Genomic DNA, 18,711 nt, shown 5'->3' with positions numbered 1-18,711 from the left:
AGAAACACTGGCATGCTGCTCCGTTGAAACACACGGTGGGATGCTGATGGAAATGCTGGCCCCACAGGACACACACATACACACACACACACACACACACACACACACACACACACACACACACACACACACACACACACACACACACACACACACACATAAAGAGCGGACTGCTGTGGGGCTGACGCAAGACTATCTCTGTCTCACGTGTCTCTCCCCTACGGCCGCCCGCTGCTCCTGACCTTCGAGATGTTTTTCTCTCTCCTTCTCCCTCTCCCTTTATTCCTCTCTATTTCACACTCACACTACACACACATACACACCCTCGCTCACTCACTCACTCACTCACTCACTCACTTAATCACACACACACACACACACACACACACACACACACACACACACACACACACACACTCATCCCTTTTCTGCGCACCTCCCAGCCACTCAGTATTTTGTCATTAAAAGACATTGCATTTCAAGCTTGGATCAAGCAGATGGGGTTGCGTAAGCATTGCTGCTCCTTCACGCAGCACCTTGCCTTAAGTACAGATAGTCTACATGCATTACAGCACTCTCCCCCTAAATGCATGCACACAAACACGACATGCTCACACACAACCTTCCTGGAACCAGAGAATCAGCCCGGTTGTGGATGACTGCTTCATGTGGGTACCGTGTAACTCAGTTGTGTAATGCCTAGCTGAAGACATGTTCTACAAAACAAGAAGGCAAAGGTATCATCTCATAGCAGAGAAAGCGCCCTGATTAGTCATTCTTATCCTAATATATTAAGGCTATTAGTCCTTTCTGGAGACGAATGTTTCATGCCTTCTATTTGCAAAACACTGAAAACATAAAGTTCAATGGGTTCATAACACACACACACACACACACACACACACACACACACACACACACACACACACACACACACACACACACACACACACACACACACACACACACACACACACACACACACACACACACACACGTGAATGTATTATAATTATATCTCCATGCCATTAGACACATTTCTCTGTCTTTCTTTCATTTTCCCTTAACATTTGCATATTCCTTTGGGTGTTTGAGTTGAGCAGCTCTTTCCCTTTTCCTTCTCTTGTCTTCCAAGCAACAAATGTCAGCTAATTACACCATGGCTGTTTGGACGAGCTCCATCTTTCCCTGTGCTCTGCTGTGCTTGTTCTCTATGGGGCTGCAAGAAAAGTCAGGCAGCCAAGACACCGGTTAGGAACAGTCAGCGGTGGGGGTTGATCTACAAGGCTACATCCCCCGCCCTTAGAAATTGATTCCCCAAGAGAGAACTCATCAATACTTATCACAAATGATACAACCAGCTCGCACCAACCTGCGGGGGATATAATGTATAATTCACAGGCAGCGATGAAGCAATAACGGTTAGAAAGAATCAGGTCTGGTAACATACAAGGCTAAAGAGCCAGTCACAGCTGAAACAAGTATTTCCCTGAGCTCCGCCAGTAAAAAAAACGTTTTGTATAAAAGATCCCATTTGATCTGGTGACACACTCGCAGGCACAAGGCCGTCAAGTCAAGCAGGAGAGAAAAGCGCAAGTCATTGTCTGTGTGTGGAACAACAAACTGCCACCTTGGTGTGTGTGAAGTGAAGCCTTGAGGACGCAGCCGCGCCCCTGAGTACTGCTAGCTCTCACACGGAGACAGAGTGAGAAAACAGACAGAAAGAAAGAAAGAAAAGGACGGAGAGAGGAGGAGATTAAAGCTGTACATCGCAGCAATACCCATAAACAACTCAACACAATCCAAGATCCTAAACCAGAAGCGCTGTAGGGCACAGTTGACAACCATTTACATTGAGCATTGGCTCTGAACAGATAGCAAAGTCAAAGGATGTTTATTAGCCGCGTACGTTTCAAGACAAATATTCTGATTAGAATGGGAGAAATCTAATTAATTGCCTGATTCACTGAATGAACCCCGAATTTGTAATGTAATCATAACAACTGCTTTTCAAGGGGCTCTTGTTAAATTTAATTGGGGGAGAAAAAAAACATCCTCTTTCACTGAATGAATGAAAATCAAATTAGGCTTGAAACTGGAGGAGTCTGCAAGTTTGTTCTGACGTGCCATAAAAAAACTAAAAACTGCAAAAGCAGAAATGTGTGACAATATATATTTTAAAAAGTCACGCATCAACTGTGTAACACTCAGAATATATATATACCAGGGGCACAGTGGGGAAAAGAGGGAGACGTGAATATTGTTAACACGGTGTACTCACTGTTAGAGATGTCTTCAGCTCTTTGACATAACTGCTGTAACACCTGGAGAAAAAGCAGAAATAAAAGATCACTGTAGTTCATGTTAAAAATACAAACTGACTCGTAGGAATAAAAAGTTTCCAGCTTGCTTTCATTTATATGATAATACAGTGGTTAGATTATATGCAGTATTGTGATAATGCTGGAATTGTGTTCCTTTTGAGAGGCCTGAAGGAGACGGAGCCTCAGAAAACTACCTGGATATCAAAGTTACAGTTACATGGCTTAGTATTTGTGATTTTTAGACACATCAAACAAAACATACAGTGACGTCTGAAACACAGCGCACACACACACACACACACACACACACACACACACACACACACACACACACACACACACACACACACACACACACACACACAAGAATGAAAGAAATTCATGCATAGAAAAAGTCTCATTCTCCCCAAGCCCTTTCTTGCTAAACCTGTTTGTTAGAAATGGATCTAGACACTGGAGCTTTGAGTGTGAGGATATTTTCCCTAAACACAAGACAGTTCTTGCAGAGAACCAAGCCTTGCCGGCGTTCTCACGCCCATCTCTCATGGATTGTCTCTAAGGCCCTCCTGTGCTCTTACAGCCTGAGCCTAATCTGAGCAGCTCACCATAACAGATGCCACCCTGCTATGTATATTACTAGAGCAGGCGAGCACATGCAGATTTAACAACTTTTTATTTACGCTCATATACACTTATTCTGGAATATGAATGTTGTCCGACTGACGGAAAAAACTCTTTAGAGTTTTCTGCTTGTATGTCAGTTTATAACTTGTGTCAACATGGTTAGACATCGTCCAAACAGTAAATACAAACGTGTCCTCATACACATGCACACAGACATAAGGAAGCAGGCTGTGCTGGACATTTCCAGACAGACACACCAACACACAAACAGTGTTGCAGCGTGTGTGTGTGTGTGTGTGTGTGTGTGTGTGTGTGTGGGGGGGGGGGGGGGGGTAGCTATCTAACAAGGTTTTGTTGACAGTAAACACATCCATCTGGTCACAAGCAACAGAATCAAGTCTGGGGGACACTTCGTCAGCACGGATGTGGTCAACTATCACAATAATATATTTCTACTTTTTAGCTGGTAATCCTGCACACAGTCTAAAGGAGACATCATTTTCACTCCTGCTTTCTTTTGTAATTCCTGTAAATGTCGCTTGTTGGAATGACTGTCAGGGTAAAATAAGAAAATGGATATAATGCATTTCATGAGCCTAAGTGATTTTTTCTTTTATATGCCCTCCAGTCATGTCTAAGTCTGTGGCACATAATGCAACGCACATCTGTCATTACAGCTCAATTTTTCACTGAACAGAAATCACCTAGACTGGCGCTGTTGATAATAACCGCACTGATCGAACTGCAATGGTCCCCTTCATTATCTACACTCTCGCACAGACAGACTGACAAACACACACACACACACACACACACACACACACACACACACACACACACACACACACACACACACACACACACACACACACAGACTACAGACACACACAAATACTTTGATAACTCATCGCAGTGATAACGATAACAGAAAGCCAGGTAGGCTGAATTCATCTTCAGCTTTTTCATAAAAGCCTATTAGTGGATGATTAAAGGATCTCTGCTCATAGGGCTTCAGCACAGAAAACGATTTGCCAGCCACGAGGCAGGTGAATTACACTGGATAAGAAAGCCAGTGCTGTCTGCCATCATTTGCCTGACTGAAAATCAGGCTGTTAGTCTATTAACCTCGTTTTACTGTAAGATCCTACCAGTTTTACATCAATGACAGATGGATACAATATAACAAAACACACACCTTTTTTTACGCCTGTAGCCTTCTTCAATGGCAATGTCCTCAGAAATGATGTCAGTGTATTATGTTTGGGCTGCAGCTAACAATTATCTTCATTATTAGTTATTCTTCAGATATTTTTATTTCCATTATTTTTTCGTATACAATGTCATTTCCTTTTTTTTATATGCTTTTGAATAATCTTTTTAAAAAACAAAACAAGATGACACCATCAAATTGCTAATTTTGATATTGATATTTAGTGTACTACCACACAAGACCAAAAAGAAAATCTTCACAACTGTTAAATGACATGAACGATTAATCGATCGTCACAATAGTTGCAGATTATTTGATCAATGGATGAATTATCAACTCATTCTTGTAGCTCTACATGATCAATTAAAAACTATCAAAAGGATGTCTACCAAATAATAGAATAAACATAACATGAAAAGTAAAATAATTACAAGGATTCTTCCCATTTTAAGATTATTTAATGAGAGAAAACACTTGTAATCACGTTGAAGTAGCACAAAGCTATTTGTTATAGCCTATAGCGAACAAGAAATTACTGCCCTAAGTTATGTTTGTGAACTTTTTAACTTACAATCAAAATGTATTTTTCATTATAGCCATCTTTACTTAGTCATTTCCATCTAATTAACTTAAAAGGCAAAAAAAACACAACAAAAAAAAGGAACTATCTGCAAAGTTATAATTACCTGCATTTACACTCCAGTCATGCTTGCACATGAACAGTGTTCAACGGAACTGTTATGACGTCTCTCTGAATTGTCTTGTTTGGTTTCCCTAATCTATCCACCCTTTGCCTCAGCCACACATATGTTGACTTTACTTTAGACTCTCAGACATCTGCACAGGGTTAAATACAAGGGTCAGACTTTTGTACCAGCCACAGAAAGAGAAAGACAAAGAAAAGGAAAGAAAGAAAGCAAAAGAAAGGTCACCATCTTTCATGTGAGCCTCCTTTACAAAAAAAACTCTGCTGGTATTTGAGCATGGAAAACAAGTTTACTCTGAAAATACACATATTGGGATTGGCCTAAAATCCTTTTTAATATTTGATGCCTTGTTAGAAGAGCGACACTGGTGAGGTGTTTGTCTCTGTTGTCTCTGTTGTCTCTGTTGATCTCTGGCACACCGGGCCCAGTGGGAGTGAGCTAGTGAGACTTGGCCGCAGACATTTTCCTGATGCCCCCAGAACAAAACAGGCAAGTCTTGACAGTCTGTCCGCCACCGAGTCGTCACACAATCAGTTGCAGGAAACCAATCCCTAAATAGCAGTGATTCATCTCTTCATCACACACAATGCCAGTACATAGTGCACAAAGAAGCTCTCTCTTCCTCTCTCCCTCTCTCTCTGTCTTACCCTATCTGTCTCAACCCCTTCCCCCCTGGTGTGGTCTCTCATGCTGCTTAAAAATAAGTGCTTCTCCCAGCTTTCTTTGCCCTGTGATTTACTGGCAGTGTTTAACTGCAGGGCAGCATCTTTTATTGTTACATGATCTGGGGCTGAAAGCTGACAAAATGGAATTTACCTTTGTATGTGAGTAAGTGTAAGGGCAAAGTAGGGAGCGGGTGGAGGAATAAAAAACTTGTGTGAGAAGCGTTTGTCTAAGTGCAATTCAAATCCTCCCAGCCTCCCGGTGCTGTGTATGTGTGTGTTTGTCATTCCACTAAATGGTTTCTTCCTTGACTTGATGGAGCAAGGGCCATCTCAAGGGAACAGGTTACACCACACACACAAAGTAAAGCGCTTTGAACAGCTCAGAACATTAGTGCAATCCATTTGGAAGAATATATATATATATATATATATATATATATGAAATACCGGGCTCGATTGTGTGCGTCTGTCTTTTTTTTGTTTGTGTACGTGCAAATGTTTTTGTGTTCCCTTGATAACTCTTCTCCTAATGACAGAGAGCCCGTCTCATTCAGATCAGATAGGCAGTCAACCTGGCCTTCGCATGGTGACTGTCCACAATTGCATTTGGAACAATGATATCATGATATCTCTACAGTATGTGACCAGATCATCACCAGTGGATAATCAGGCTAGCACAGGCCCGCACAACGGCTTCGGTGTATCGTTACAGCCTTGCTGATCCATCAAGATGACGTGTGAAGGTCAGAGTAGCCATGACCAACACAGCTGTCACATCTCCTCCCAGCACCCTCTTGGCTAACTGGCCTTCCAAAACACTCAGCACAAAACACGGCCAAGTGGAGAGCACGGGGGCCAAGGCCAACAGCAAATGCCTATAACCCAGGCTGGGCTTGTATCATGACATGATTACCCTCCATAAAATAACACACAGATTGTGGTGAAGAGGCGAATCAGAGCTGTTTTAATGACAACTGCAACTTCGACAATGAAATTGTTGGCATACCCGACAATGAAAAACATTATGACGTATTAGCATTGGCTTTCAAAATTTAATTCAGCACTCAATGCAACCACAGTTTTAAATGACTACCAGCTCTGTTGTATAAGGGGAGCTGTGTGGAGAGCAGATGTGAATCCACTACCAATGCTGTGTGTGTGTGTGTGTGTGTGTGTGTGTGTGTGTGTGTGTGTGTGTGTGTGTGTGTGTGTGTGTGTGTGTGTGTGTGTGGAGCTTCTATTAAATGGATCTGCTGTCTCCTTGATCAAGGGAGTCAATAAAGGGCCATTCCTGTCAAACCCTCCGGGGTAAGTGTGTATGCACATATGTGTCCATGTGTGTGTGTGTGTGTGTGTGTGTGTGTATTTGTGTGTATTTGTGTGTCCTTGTGTGTATGTGCGTGTGTTATGGTCAGAATTTGAAGTACTCTGACAGGTGAGTGATTGAGTGCTTTCATTTCCCTCCAGCGACAACAAGACATGAACATACATAGTACACACACACACACACACACACACACACACACACACACACACACACACACACACACACACACACACACACACACACACACACACACTAAGAGTGGAGGATGGAAAGAGCCAGAGATAAAGAGAGAGAGCAAGAGAGAGCTGTTGTTTCCTAAAGGATGCTGCTCCTGCATGCATGCTTAAATTAGCTCTAAATGTTTGGATTACACACGGGAGCTCTCACAGAGGATTTAGCAGCCATAGCCTGGAGGATGTGTGGATGTTTCCATCTACATCCAAACACACACGCACACACACAAAAAGTGTCCTTATACAGATCTCAAACATATGTCACCCAATTATCACTCACTATATTCTGTGAATTCTGACAACATAACATGAGTTGCAGAACCGAACATGGGGAGATGTTAGAACTATAAAAGCAGCATGCAGCTGTAAATGGTGTTTAAACAGCAGCAACACACCATTTCATTCACCAGGTTTTTGCTATGTGGGGGACACACACAGTGTTTTCACATTACACTTTTTCAATAGTGCAGTCTTGGACTCTGTTAGTGGGGGGAGGATAGGATATGCTTGCAGACATAGAGACAGGGAGAGAAAGGAGGAGAAAAAGAGAAGGGGAATGAGGGAGGTCAGTGCCCCCAGTCTCAGATAAAGGGCCCTCTCCCTCCCTTCTGCCTCGGCTTTCGAAGCCCCTGCCAGGATCGAGAGGCGTCTCACGTTACAGCTGTCTCTCAGTGTCATCGTTCAGTAAGAGAGAGCACAAGCGAAAGAGAGCGAGAGACAGACAGAGTGTGTGAGAGAGAGAGAGAGAGAGAGAGAGAGAGACAGACAGACAGACAGAGAGGGGGAAAGCGGGACAATACCAAAGAGCGAGCGGGACTAGGCTTTCATAGCTGGACAAGAGAAAAACAACAACAGCAGCAGGTTCAACTGGGTGAGGAAGCCCGTGTGGTTTGGCTGCCTGGTGGTGTTTTTCTTTAAGTAAAGTTAATGCAACATACATTTTCGCTAATATGTGGGAGCGTTTCGAAATCGCTGAAATGTGCTTTGACCTTTTCAAGACAAATTATTTCGAAATGCAGTGTGAACAGGGCAAGTGAGATCGTTTCCTCTACACCAACTGGGACTAACTGAACACTTCCTGAGAAGAAAGAGGGGAATAAATGTTTTAATACCTTGTTTTGTGTCCAGTGAGAACAAGAGAAAAACACTATACTACTAAAGAGAGTGTAATGACAGTAAGACTACATGGGGCTTCTGTGGATTAAACATCATTGAGTCGCCTTTCTACACATAAGTATCCATTTTTAACCTTAAAATGCTAAAAACAGCAGCTTGTCCCAGGTCCAATAATGACTAATCCAATGATTGCTAGCATTTCAGCCTTCGCTTCTAACTAGGTGAGGCCATGTAGGTCAGTACTGAGTCAAGTTAAATTTAGATTGAATGCTCATTTCTTTTCTATACTTTTTTTCTGGCGATAAATAAAGGGATGTCCATGAATTCCAGGTAAAAACGTAATCAAGGAAAGGTTGCTGCATATGCAAATGTTAACTCCCAACGGTAACTCGCTTACAAATCCGACAGAGTGATAGCTGATTGTACCAGGATGACATAAAACATGGTTCTGAACAAATACACATATTGCTGTTGCTGAGCTCAAAACTGCTTTTCTATTTGTTTTTCACTATCCTTGTCATTTCTCATGGCGTTCTGTAGGAGTTAAATATTTAACATTTTGGCTTAGCTTGGAGCAGGCTTTGCCAGCACAGCTAAAATAAAAAGCCTTTGTGGCAGCAGTGACCAGATTTTAAATGCGAAAGAAGATCAATAAAAGGGGGGTGTAGAGGCGCAATCTCATGCTTTTGTGTGAGTGAGTGTGTGTGTGTGTGTGTGTGTGTGTGTGTGTGTGTGTGTGTCCCTATGCGTAAATGCCTGTGTTCTGACAGCAAGTGTGTCTGTGTGTGTGTGTGTGTGTGTGTGTGTGTGTGTGTAGATGTTTGCGTCTGTGTCTACGTGCGTCTTAACATTCACCAAGGCTCACAGCTGCCCTGACTGCTACAAGCTATTCCATAGTATGATCAAGAAGCCCAGTGACCCAGGAGGCACACCAATAGAGAAACCAATATCATTCCCATTCCCACATTCAAAATCATATTCCGATTTCTTTTCCATTCCCTGTATCCTTTTCCCATCTGAGCGCAGCCAGCATGGGTGAATTCTAGAGAGAAGTGTAAATACAGGCCCCCTGCTACATATTGAGAATGTCAAGGTGTGGTAAACATCCAACTAAATAGCAGATTTTCCAGACCTCGTCGACATTTCCGTAATCAACTTTCAGCTGAAATGATGGGCACCTTGACAAGACGGGAAGAAAAAGGCCAGAAAACATTCTGTTTTGTTTTCTCAGGAAAACATCATGTTTATGTTGTTCCAATACAGCATATTTCAGCTAATGTTAAGAGACAAATAACATGGATGGGATTTTCTTTCAAGAGAAGAAATGTATTCATAATGTTGCCATATGTGTTGTTTCTTGTCACACATTAAATGGATGCTTTCAGCTCACATAAAGTGATAACCTTCTTTGCTATGTCTTTATCGCACGAATATGTGATGGAGACAAACAGTGAATTATAAGGACTTGTATGCACGCTGTTCTATGGCTCAACAAAACAAGGAGTACATCTGTATTTTCGCCTCCTCGCCTAAGTGGAAAACAAAAACAGCCTTGAAATGGAAAAATCATCAGGACCTTTTGAGACTTCATTAAAAGAAACTAGCCTGGACTTTCCAAACAAGGCGTCTCTTTGGAGGGTAAAATCAACCTTTTCACCTTGCTGGTGGAAAAACAGGCATCCAAACGAGACAGAGCAAGCACAAACAACCTTGACTTTCATCAAGGAAATTCTCACATTGAATGATAAATAGAGGCCCAGGGGACGAACAGCAAAAAAGCAGCTTATCGCCTTTCCCTCCCAAATTTGGCCACTCTGTCTTCTGTCTCCTGAAAGTCAACGCGGGGTGACCCATTTGCACTTTACACTGCTTATTGTTTGGTAATTAATCCACTATATGTAATCCACGCAGAAATGTAGAGACAACTAAAACGGGTGTTGATTTGTTTGGTCTTAATTAACAGTTGAGATTGTTCATTTGTTTCTACAACAGGAGGCATATGTGCCCTATCTCATTAGTCTGGCTTTCAAAACAAAGACGCATTTCTCATTATACAGACACAGGCAGACATTTCGGCTCAAATATAGCCAGAATATTTGAAAAGGCTGACATTAAAAGTAGCCTTCACTGAGAATGCACTTTAGACAATTATTTGTGTACCCAGATGATTATCAGGACATCTAGTGAACCAGCAGCGTTACCAAAATAGCAAGGCTACATAAGGTTAGGTAGATCATCTGAGAGCTAACCAACTTTCCTGCTGAGAGGACATTAACCTGGGAGGCCATGTAAACACGTATCAATACGTGAGTATTCTAACACGCAGCCACAAAACAGTAGGCCAACACAGACACAGCAGCACCAATTTGATCTGTAGCAATAAGAGGCATCATCAATCTAATGCCGAGAAGCTTTTAGGGCTTTCGCTAAAATGTTGTTTCTTCTCAAAGGACCATTATCCCTTATAGGATTAATGTCTACTTCAAAAACATCTATTTAAGGTCCTCCGTTTCTTGGTACATCATTTCATTTGTCATTATTGTTTTTCTGTGTGTGTGTGTGTGTTTGTATGGACATTTATATGTAAACGGCTGACCGATGGGGAGGGATGAGGAAATATGATCAAGTGTCTGTCTAACATTAGTTCTTGAATCATTTGGTTAACACAGAGCAGACCTCGACTTCCTCTCTAGATTTCACAGCTCTGTGTCAGCGCTAACATGCAGAGATTTGACAGGCCTCCCAGATGGCCTTTATCATCAATAGGTTGTTTGTGGCTCTTATTAATCTCTGTCTAAAAATATAATACTGATAACAATGTCATGAACTATTTAGATAAGTCCTACACATACTTTATATAGACCATAAACAAGTAGAAGTAGTATAAAGATAAGTGCTATCATACCTAAAGCATGCATCCTGTATATTGTGATGCAGAACATTATTTCTGTTCATTTTGCCAATACTGATACCATATATACATTTCAGTTTCATATTAAAGTGTTGGACTGTACTACAAGTGTCATCATTATGCAAACACCTCAAAGCACTGCTTGATTAATTCATGTCGTGATTTATTAACACTGTGGTTATAAGGTTTCTGCAATCAGTCGAAGGGATGAGCACACTTTTGGTATACTTTCGTATAGCATTTGCTTTGTTCTTGCATATTCTGCAGCAGGTGAACACTTAAGTGCCCACTGTCACACAAATGCCACAAGTGAAAACAAGTTTTGTTTAAAATCAAAATGTGGAACAGCGCTCTACTCACTCATTATACAAGTTGATGATTGTCAGAGCAGGTTAGTGGTTGTCACATTATAAAAAAATATTTTTTTATAAACACACATATGCACTTGTAATTGACAGATGAATTATTCACGTCTGATACATTCATTTGAATAACACTCCCAGTACGGAGTGATACTGTAACATATGAGCAAGCGTTGCCTCATACCGATGACTTGATCAATATATCATTCACACCTAATAAATCTCACTTCACTTCATTTTCAAAAGAACAAACTATGGGTTTCCTCCTAAGAAAAAAAAGATAGGCTCATATTCAATAGTAAAGGATTATAGAGAATACAGCCATGTGTGCACATGGGATTGTCTTCTCAAAAGCTGTCCAAGTTCTGTCAGATTCAGCACCCCCAGACACAGAGCTCGTGAACCTAATTTCACCTAATCAGCTTAGTCAATAGCAACCGTTTGCTGTGACTTTGGTAGACATGCAAATAGGGCTTAACTATGTCTATCCTTAATTCCTGAATGTTCAAGTCAAGCGGAAGTCCTCCTTTATCTCTTAAAAAACAACAGTTCCAATTTGAGAGAGAGATAAAGAAAGAAAGAGAAGCAAAAAGAGAAAAAGAGAGGGAGAGAGAATAAAACTCCAACCGAGAGATGATTTTTTTTTCTTGGCCTGGCAAGGAGAGACATCTCTGATTTGAGTGTGCTTGAGGTAGCACAGTGTGCTTTCATTTCAAACCAACATGGCAAACAATCTCTGACATATTTGTTCCCCTTTCTTCCCTTTTGCTCTTGCTCACTCTCTCTCTCAAATTATGGGAAAACACACTGCACAAATATATTAGCACTTCTTGTTGGTTTGTATGTTCAGCTGCAGCACTTGCACAGACACACATTTTCAAACAAATCTGAACAAAACAACGCCAACAACAGATAGTTAGTGGTATAAAACTGCGAGACACTGTTCCGTTTCAATTCACTGATACCACTAATGGCTTCTTAGCAGCTCCATGAAATCAAGCAGCTGTCATGTCGATGCATCAGCAGTGAGAGGAGGGAGAGCCATCCCCATAAGGACAGAGGCACCGCTCCTTCATGTTTGGCTAAACATCTGCTCCTCTGCACTCCAGCTTTGCAGCAATAAACGGGCAAACAAAAGAGGTGGGAGGTGAAATGATCAGATTTTCCATTTCAAAGGATTTGTTCGGTTTGTTTTCTTTTCCCCTCCTCTTTCTTAAACTGCCTACAGGACATGGGGGAAGAAAGTGAGCTCAAGTTTTAACTGTGAGGGACAGAGCAAATGCATAAGCTAAAATAACACCTTTTGTAAGATGGATGACAGAAATTAAATAAGGTCACCATTTTCCAAGAGTCTCCTGTCTCAACTGTTGCAAACCAGTATTATTATAGCTCAGTCAGGGGTGATTCAAACCACGTATGAGTGTGATGATGACGAGAGATGCATGTGCAAGTGTGCACGTCTTAAACGTGTCAATCTGGCAAATCTATCAATCTTACACCAAATCAACGTTGTGTAGTCTAAACAACACAAGAAGCCTACACCAATAAAGGTTTATTTAAAAGGCTAATAAATACCTTTTTAATCACATAATTATTTCAAACAACTCTGCGATTCAAAGGAAGTATAATCACTTGTTATTTGGCAGTGACATCGAGGTACATTTCATTTTGACTGTTCTTCCCTTTATAGGATAGGCTACTTGGTAATAAATATCCTTCCTTCCTTCCCTCCTTCATTCATTCATATTCAATTGCAAACATACACAGAAAGCAGCAGTGAGTACTTTCGAATGACATTTAACAACATATTAGTTTAAAAACGGCATTTATACTTTTGCTTGATTGAGGTTGTACCAAAATACCACCATGTCCACCTGTCTCTGTCCAAAAATCACAATCCTGACATAACACTACGTCAATTTGCTTTTTAAAGCAAACGTCTCGACCACAAACTGTCCCCTCTTTCAGGTAAAAAAAATAATTGTCTTCAAATCATCGCTGGCAATCTATTAACCACCTTCATTTTCTTTTTTTAAAACCACAAACAGGACGCGTTCCTCATTCTCATTTTTTCTAACAAGTCAAAAACTTCGGTAAAACTTGCGACAAAAAAAACGTGGATCCATTTCCTTTTAAAGTAGCCTGTGTGTTTGTGTGAGAGATAGTTAGGGTGGGGGGAGATAGGGGTGCTTGAGGGACGAATTTAAAATAACCAAGATGGCGAGAGGCTTGTTGTTTTGGAAGGGGCAGAAAAAATGGAGGATATTGTAATATACACAAAGGGATAAATTTCAACAACTCGGCCAAGCGGCTGCTAGCTTGTCTGCATGCCTCTCGGTTTGAGGAAGCGACCGCGATGGCAGCTCCGAGGCAGGCTGGCCAGCAATAACACTAGCTACACGAAAAGCTACAAAAACTCTGACCCGCTGTCGAAAATAAATGAATAATATACGTCCAAGTTAATCCGAACCGAATGGTATATTTATGTATTTGTCGCTAATTGTTTTATTTCCGCGTCGAGGGACTATTAAACTGTATGGGTTTTAACGGACTTGCAGCGAGGACCAACGGCAGTCCGGTGCCTCGCAGATACCCCCCCTTTAACGTTGACGGTTGCGAACATCCAGCACAAAATACGCAACCAAAACCGACAATCACACGGTTGATAAAAGCAAAACAGACACCACCACGAAACCCCCTTTAAAAAGTTTAATTTCTCAACAATTAAACAAGTTATCAAATAGCCTGAGTGAACGGTGCGAGAGAAAAAGAGAGGGACACAAAGACGATTCCCACTATCAGGTCACCACTCAGAAGAGGAAGGGAACAAACACTTCGTTTTTATATTAAAGAGAAACAACTTTACACATTACACTAAATGTATCGCTAGCGACTGCACCGACTGAATGAATTACAGCGTAACACAATAAACTATCTATTAACCAGTTTACACAAGCTGCAAAAGAAGAAGCTAAGAAAGTAGAAACGAAGCCAGCTCTACGCAGCTCATCGCTTGTTCTGTGATGAGGGGAAAACAGCGTCAGTGAAATAAAACACTTACCTTTTTTTAGTTTCGACACTTTACTTATTTCCAACGTGGATTTTTAGTTCAACTAACACTTCGGGTCGGTCTTCTTGTCGCCTCTTTTTTTCCTTGGTCGGTTTTGGTTATGAAAGAGAGGTCGGGGACGAATGATAAAGAAGGGAATTGGGCAGTAATTGAGTCTCGGTGTGTGAGTGTGTGTGTTAGTTACTAACAGCAGATTGAAGGAGACTCTTCTCAAGGTTTATTCAGCTCCACTTCAAGGAACCGACCTGACGTCAGCTCACTACTGCCACACAAAGAAAACTTATTATTTGTGCAGCGGCCGTAGTAAGCGAAGAGGATACAGTTATTGTCCGTTATTACTTTAAATGCGACATTGTCATTAACCACACACAGCTCTGGCAGGGATGAAGCGGTAACTTTATTTATTTAGATAGTGGCGTCTTAACCCATACGGACCGATGGCGATTATCGGCCACTAGTGTAAACAAATAACATAATAAATAAATAGGCTGCATTAAAAAAAACACATTAAATTATGTTTTCTCATGTAAAAGACACAACTTTCATATAACTTTAATTAGTTTGATTCATTATTATAATGTCGATTATGGTTTGAATTTATACCTTAAAAGGTGGATACAACGCATCAAATTATACCTGGATGCAAAGATTTTGCAAAGTTGTACAATCGTCAATCAACAACACTTGATTTTGTCTTCTTTAAGGATTTATTTTGAAATGTGCTACATGAATGAAGTTGTGTTTATTATTAGAGTAACCTAGTATCAGAGATTTTGGGCGTTTTGCTTGTTGTTAAATGAATAATCCATCTTCAAAATACCGAAGTTGATGATTAATTGAATAATTAATTCAGCTAAAATTGGTATTAGGGAAACTGAAGGCTCAGGTGATGTTTAGGTGGAATCATCAGTATATAATATTATCATCCACACACTAGCTACTATATGTACAGCAATTATTTATTTAATGAGTTAAATTAAAATAAATCTTACATTTCCCTTAATGCTATGTCTTTCTATCTATCTATCTATCTATCTATCTATCTATCTATCTATCTATCTATCTATCTATCTATCTATCTATCTATCTATCTATCTATCTATCTATCTATCTATCCATCTATCAAGTTACAGTTATGTTATTTTATCGATATACAGATCACTAAAATTCCTTGTGTCTCACTATTAACTGACCAAATGATGATCCCTCAGAAGACGACACATGATCAAACAAATACAAATGAGTTTCACGCAGGCTCTAAATTAGAAGGCATTTGCCCAACAAAAACAGAAATGGGACAGATCTTCCTCGGGGTAGGATCAATACATTGCCTGGCAAAGACAGCCATCTGTGCCTAATTGTATGCTTTACCTCCTCTTCTGAACACACAATAAGCAACAGGCTGAACGCAGGCCCTCTGACCCAGACTGGGTTTCCAGACGGGGAAGATTATTTCATTCAACTGGAAAACAACAAGGGGGTGGGGTGATGGGGAGTTTTTTTTTTGCAGATGGAGTGGGCAACTGTTCTTACATGCCCCACCCCGATGAGGATGGGTCACAGAGCCAGAGCCAACTGGTGTGTGTCTCTCTACATGTCACACCATCCCTGGTTGTATCCATTTTAACAGGTATTACACTGGATTAACAAACTGTCCACTGTTAGTTTATAGACACCTCATAAATCACACACAAACAATGAACTCATTGTTAGCAGCGTGATTGAGTGTTGGTTTACAGGCACATTCATATTAATGCTTCATGAACATTATAAATGACCATAAATGTATCCAGTTTCTTTCTTCTTCTCACTCTCACCTTCCCTCCGCTGTTACGTCACAACCTCCAAAAATGTCACCCTGAAGTTTTTGATGTTATTGCAAGAATTGCAAAGATGTTGCTCAGAAATCATTTTTATGTATAAAAAGAAAGAGAGAAAAAAGGGATAGGTGGTGCAGGGGTGGGGGTCTGATAAAACATTCATGATCACCCGAGTTTGGAGGATGGACACAGAACCCCTTATTCAGCTTGTGGTGTGCAGTTAAAGCCATTTTATAAGCTTGCTCTCCATGTTCTTTGGTCATTGATTTTCTTCTCTGCCCCTTTCCATTACCTGTTGAGATGGGGGGGTTTTGCTCTTCTTCAAACACACACACACACGCACACACACACACACACACACACACACACACACACACACACACACACAATCCTCTCTATCTGTCTCTCTAGCCACTGGCACCCTGGTGTATTTCTCCATCTCCTCTCCGCCTCTTGTAGCAGGAATGACAGGCCATGAGGAATGACAGTGGCTCGGCTTGTCATACAGTAGCAGCAAGAAGCAAGGATTTTTAATTGCATTGGAGAATCTTCATTAAAGAGAGCACATGGGGGCGGGAATGGGGGAGAGGGCTGCATGGGGCGGCATCGGGGGGCACTCTGAGCATCGTCATTAGGAGAAGGCACTAGCAGCATAGAAGGGTGGGCCCTCTTTGCATGCACACTGAGAATGCCTGCCGTACCTCGGTCATTTGTAACATAATAAGTGCCAGCACAATGACTGCAATGCGAGAAAGCACACCACAGGGAAGAGAAGGGGGAAGGGAGATAGCATGTCTGTCTAAAAGAGGGACTTTTTTTGTCTTGATTAGAAAGTATAATGAGCCACTAAAGAAACAGGGTAAAAAAAAAAATCTCTCCTGAGACTGATGGAAAACAAATTAATGTGGTGATTTGGATTTAATTATTATTTTTCTATTAGTCCACCATGCAAAGACAGGGACAGCCATCAGAAGCGAGTAGCTGTGCTTGCATTTATTGATTTTTGCCCAGACACATTCAGGGAATACAGATTCATCTGCTCTCCTCCCCACACAATCCGCTATGTGGGATTCCATTAACACAAGAAGCTTCCAGCAACTCTGAGATGTTTAATTTGAACACCATAAGTGGAGCTTAAAATAGTGTTCACGCACAAGAAAAGTGGCCTAAGGATGTCTTTTTATGCGATTGAATTAGGCCTCACTTATTGTTGTGTCCTACTTAATAACTATTAAATAAACACCCAATAAATTAAATTAAGACAATGTTCTGCTGTATAGAATGAGTCAAGCGCTATTGTTCCTCTCTGCCTCCAACATCTTACATTGCTATAATAGTTGAGTTTAATTTAATCTTTTGTTTTGGATTAATGTAAGAACCCAGCAACCGGACGGTAATTATTCTTTCCAGCCATGTAGTATCTTCTCTTTGTAGCATCCTTTCAATACATCAGTAGTCTTCAACACAATGCCGTGTGAGATGTAATGATTTGCAAAGTCAATGATTTGAACTGCCTGTGATTAAAGCACAAGGGACCAATTTGCAGCTGCTAAATGTAGAATATTGGTGTGCCTCAAGTAGCACTCATATTCTCTCGCTGACGTAAGATTCAGCATTTATGCCAGATGAACGCTGTTATTGATTGGTATTCTACTATCTGCTTACTGAAAAAGGTTTGCAATAAATGTAATGGCTTTGAGTGTGTAGATCCAATCACAGATATTCTGAAAGCCGAACTACGCCTAATGGCATATAGGAATCAATGTGACAGTGAAATATGCATTATTCATTGACCTTTAACCCCAGACACATCTACACAAAGCAGGTTCAGGGATGTTACAAGTGTTTTTACATCACAAATGTTTTTAGAAATCCTAAGGTCTTTTCAGTAAATACATCTGAAATTAAAAAGATACAAAGTGATCTCGAGGATTGACCAAATAATGTTTTCTGACTAAAAAACCCCTGCAAAGTCAAAATGAGTGCACTCTGAGAGTGTTTATTGTGGTGAATATAACAGCGCAGAACCCTCTGTTGCATGATGTAATACACAGAAGGGAGAAATCATCATAATAGCAGAGTAGTACAGTGACTCATTCGTTGATGAGGTACATTCACACAGTCATTCAATGAGGAGATGCACATGTTGTCAGTGTGTGACCGATAGAGAGAGAGAGAAAGAGAGAGAGAGAGAGAGAGAGAGAGAGAGAGAGAGAGAGAGAGAGAGAGAGAGAGAGAGAGAAGCATTAGTATGTTCCTTTTCTGGGAATGAGGAGTCATTTGTGCCAGGAAAGTGGAGAAACAAGTCCCAGCCCTACAGTGATGCATCTCTCCATGAAGAA

The 18,711-nt window shown here is 41.0% G+C and overlaps 1 protein-coding gene across 13 annotated transcripts in view; it reads right to left on the bottom strand.

The window, feature by feature from the left end:
• Window positions 1-14,733, bottom strand: part of baz2ba (bromodomain adjacent to zinc finger domain, 2Ba) — a 65,441-nt gene extending 50,708 nt beyond the window's left edge. For all 13 annotated transcript variants that reach the window (XM_029457363.1, XM_029457317.1, XM_029457416.1 and 10 more), the window contains exons 1-2: window positions 14,541-14,733; window positions 2,282-2,324 (exon numbers count right to left, since the gene is read on the bottom strand). The gene's annotated coding sequence lies outside the window, so the exon portion shown is untranslated. The remainder of the gene's footprint in view (window positions 1-2,281; window positions 2,325-14,540) is intronic.
• Between the last annotated feature and the right edge of the window lie 3,978 nt (window positions 14,734-18,711).

The sequence above is a fragment of the Cottoperca gobio genome, chromosome 3, assembly GCF_900634415.1.
Source record: "Cottoperca gobio chromosome 3, fCotGob3.1, whole genome shotgun sequence".
In the NCBI taxonomy this organism is placed as follows: domain Eukaryota; kingdom Metazoa; phylum Chordata; class Actinopteri; order Perciformes; family Bovichtidae; genus Cottoperca; species Cottoperca gobio.
Note: the sequence above shows the minus strand (reverse complement) of the source record. Positions and strands in the feature narration are given on the sequence as shown.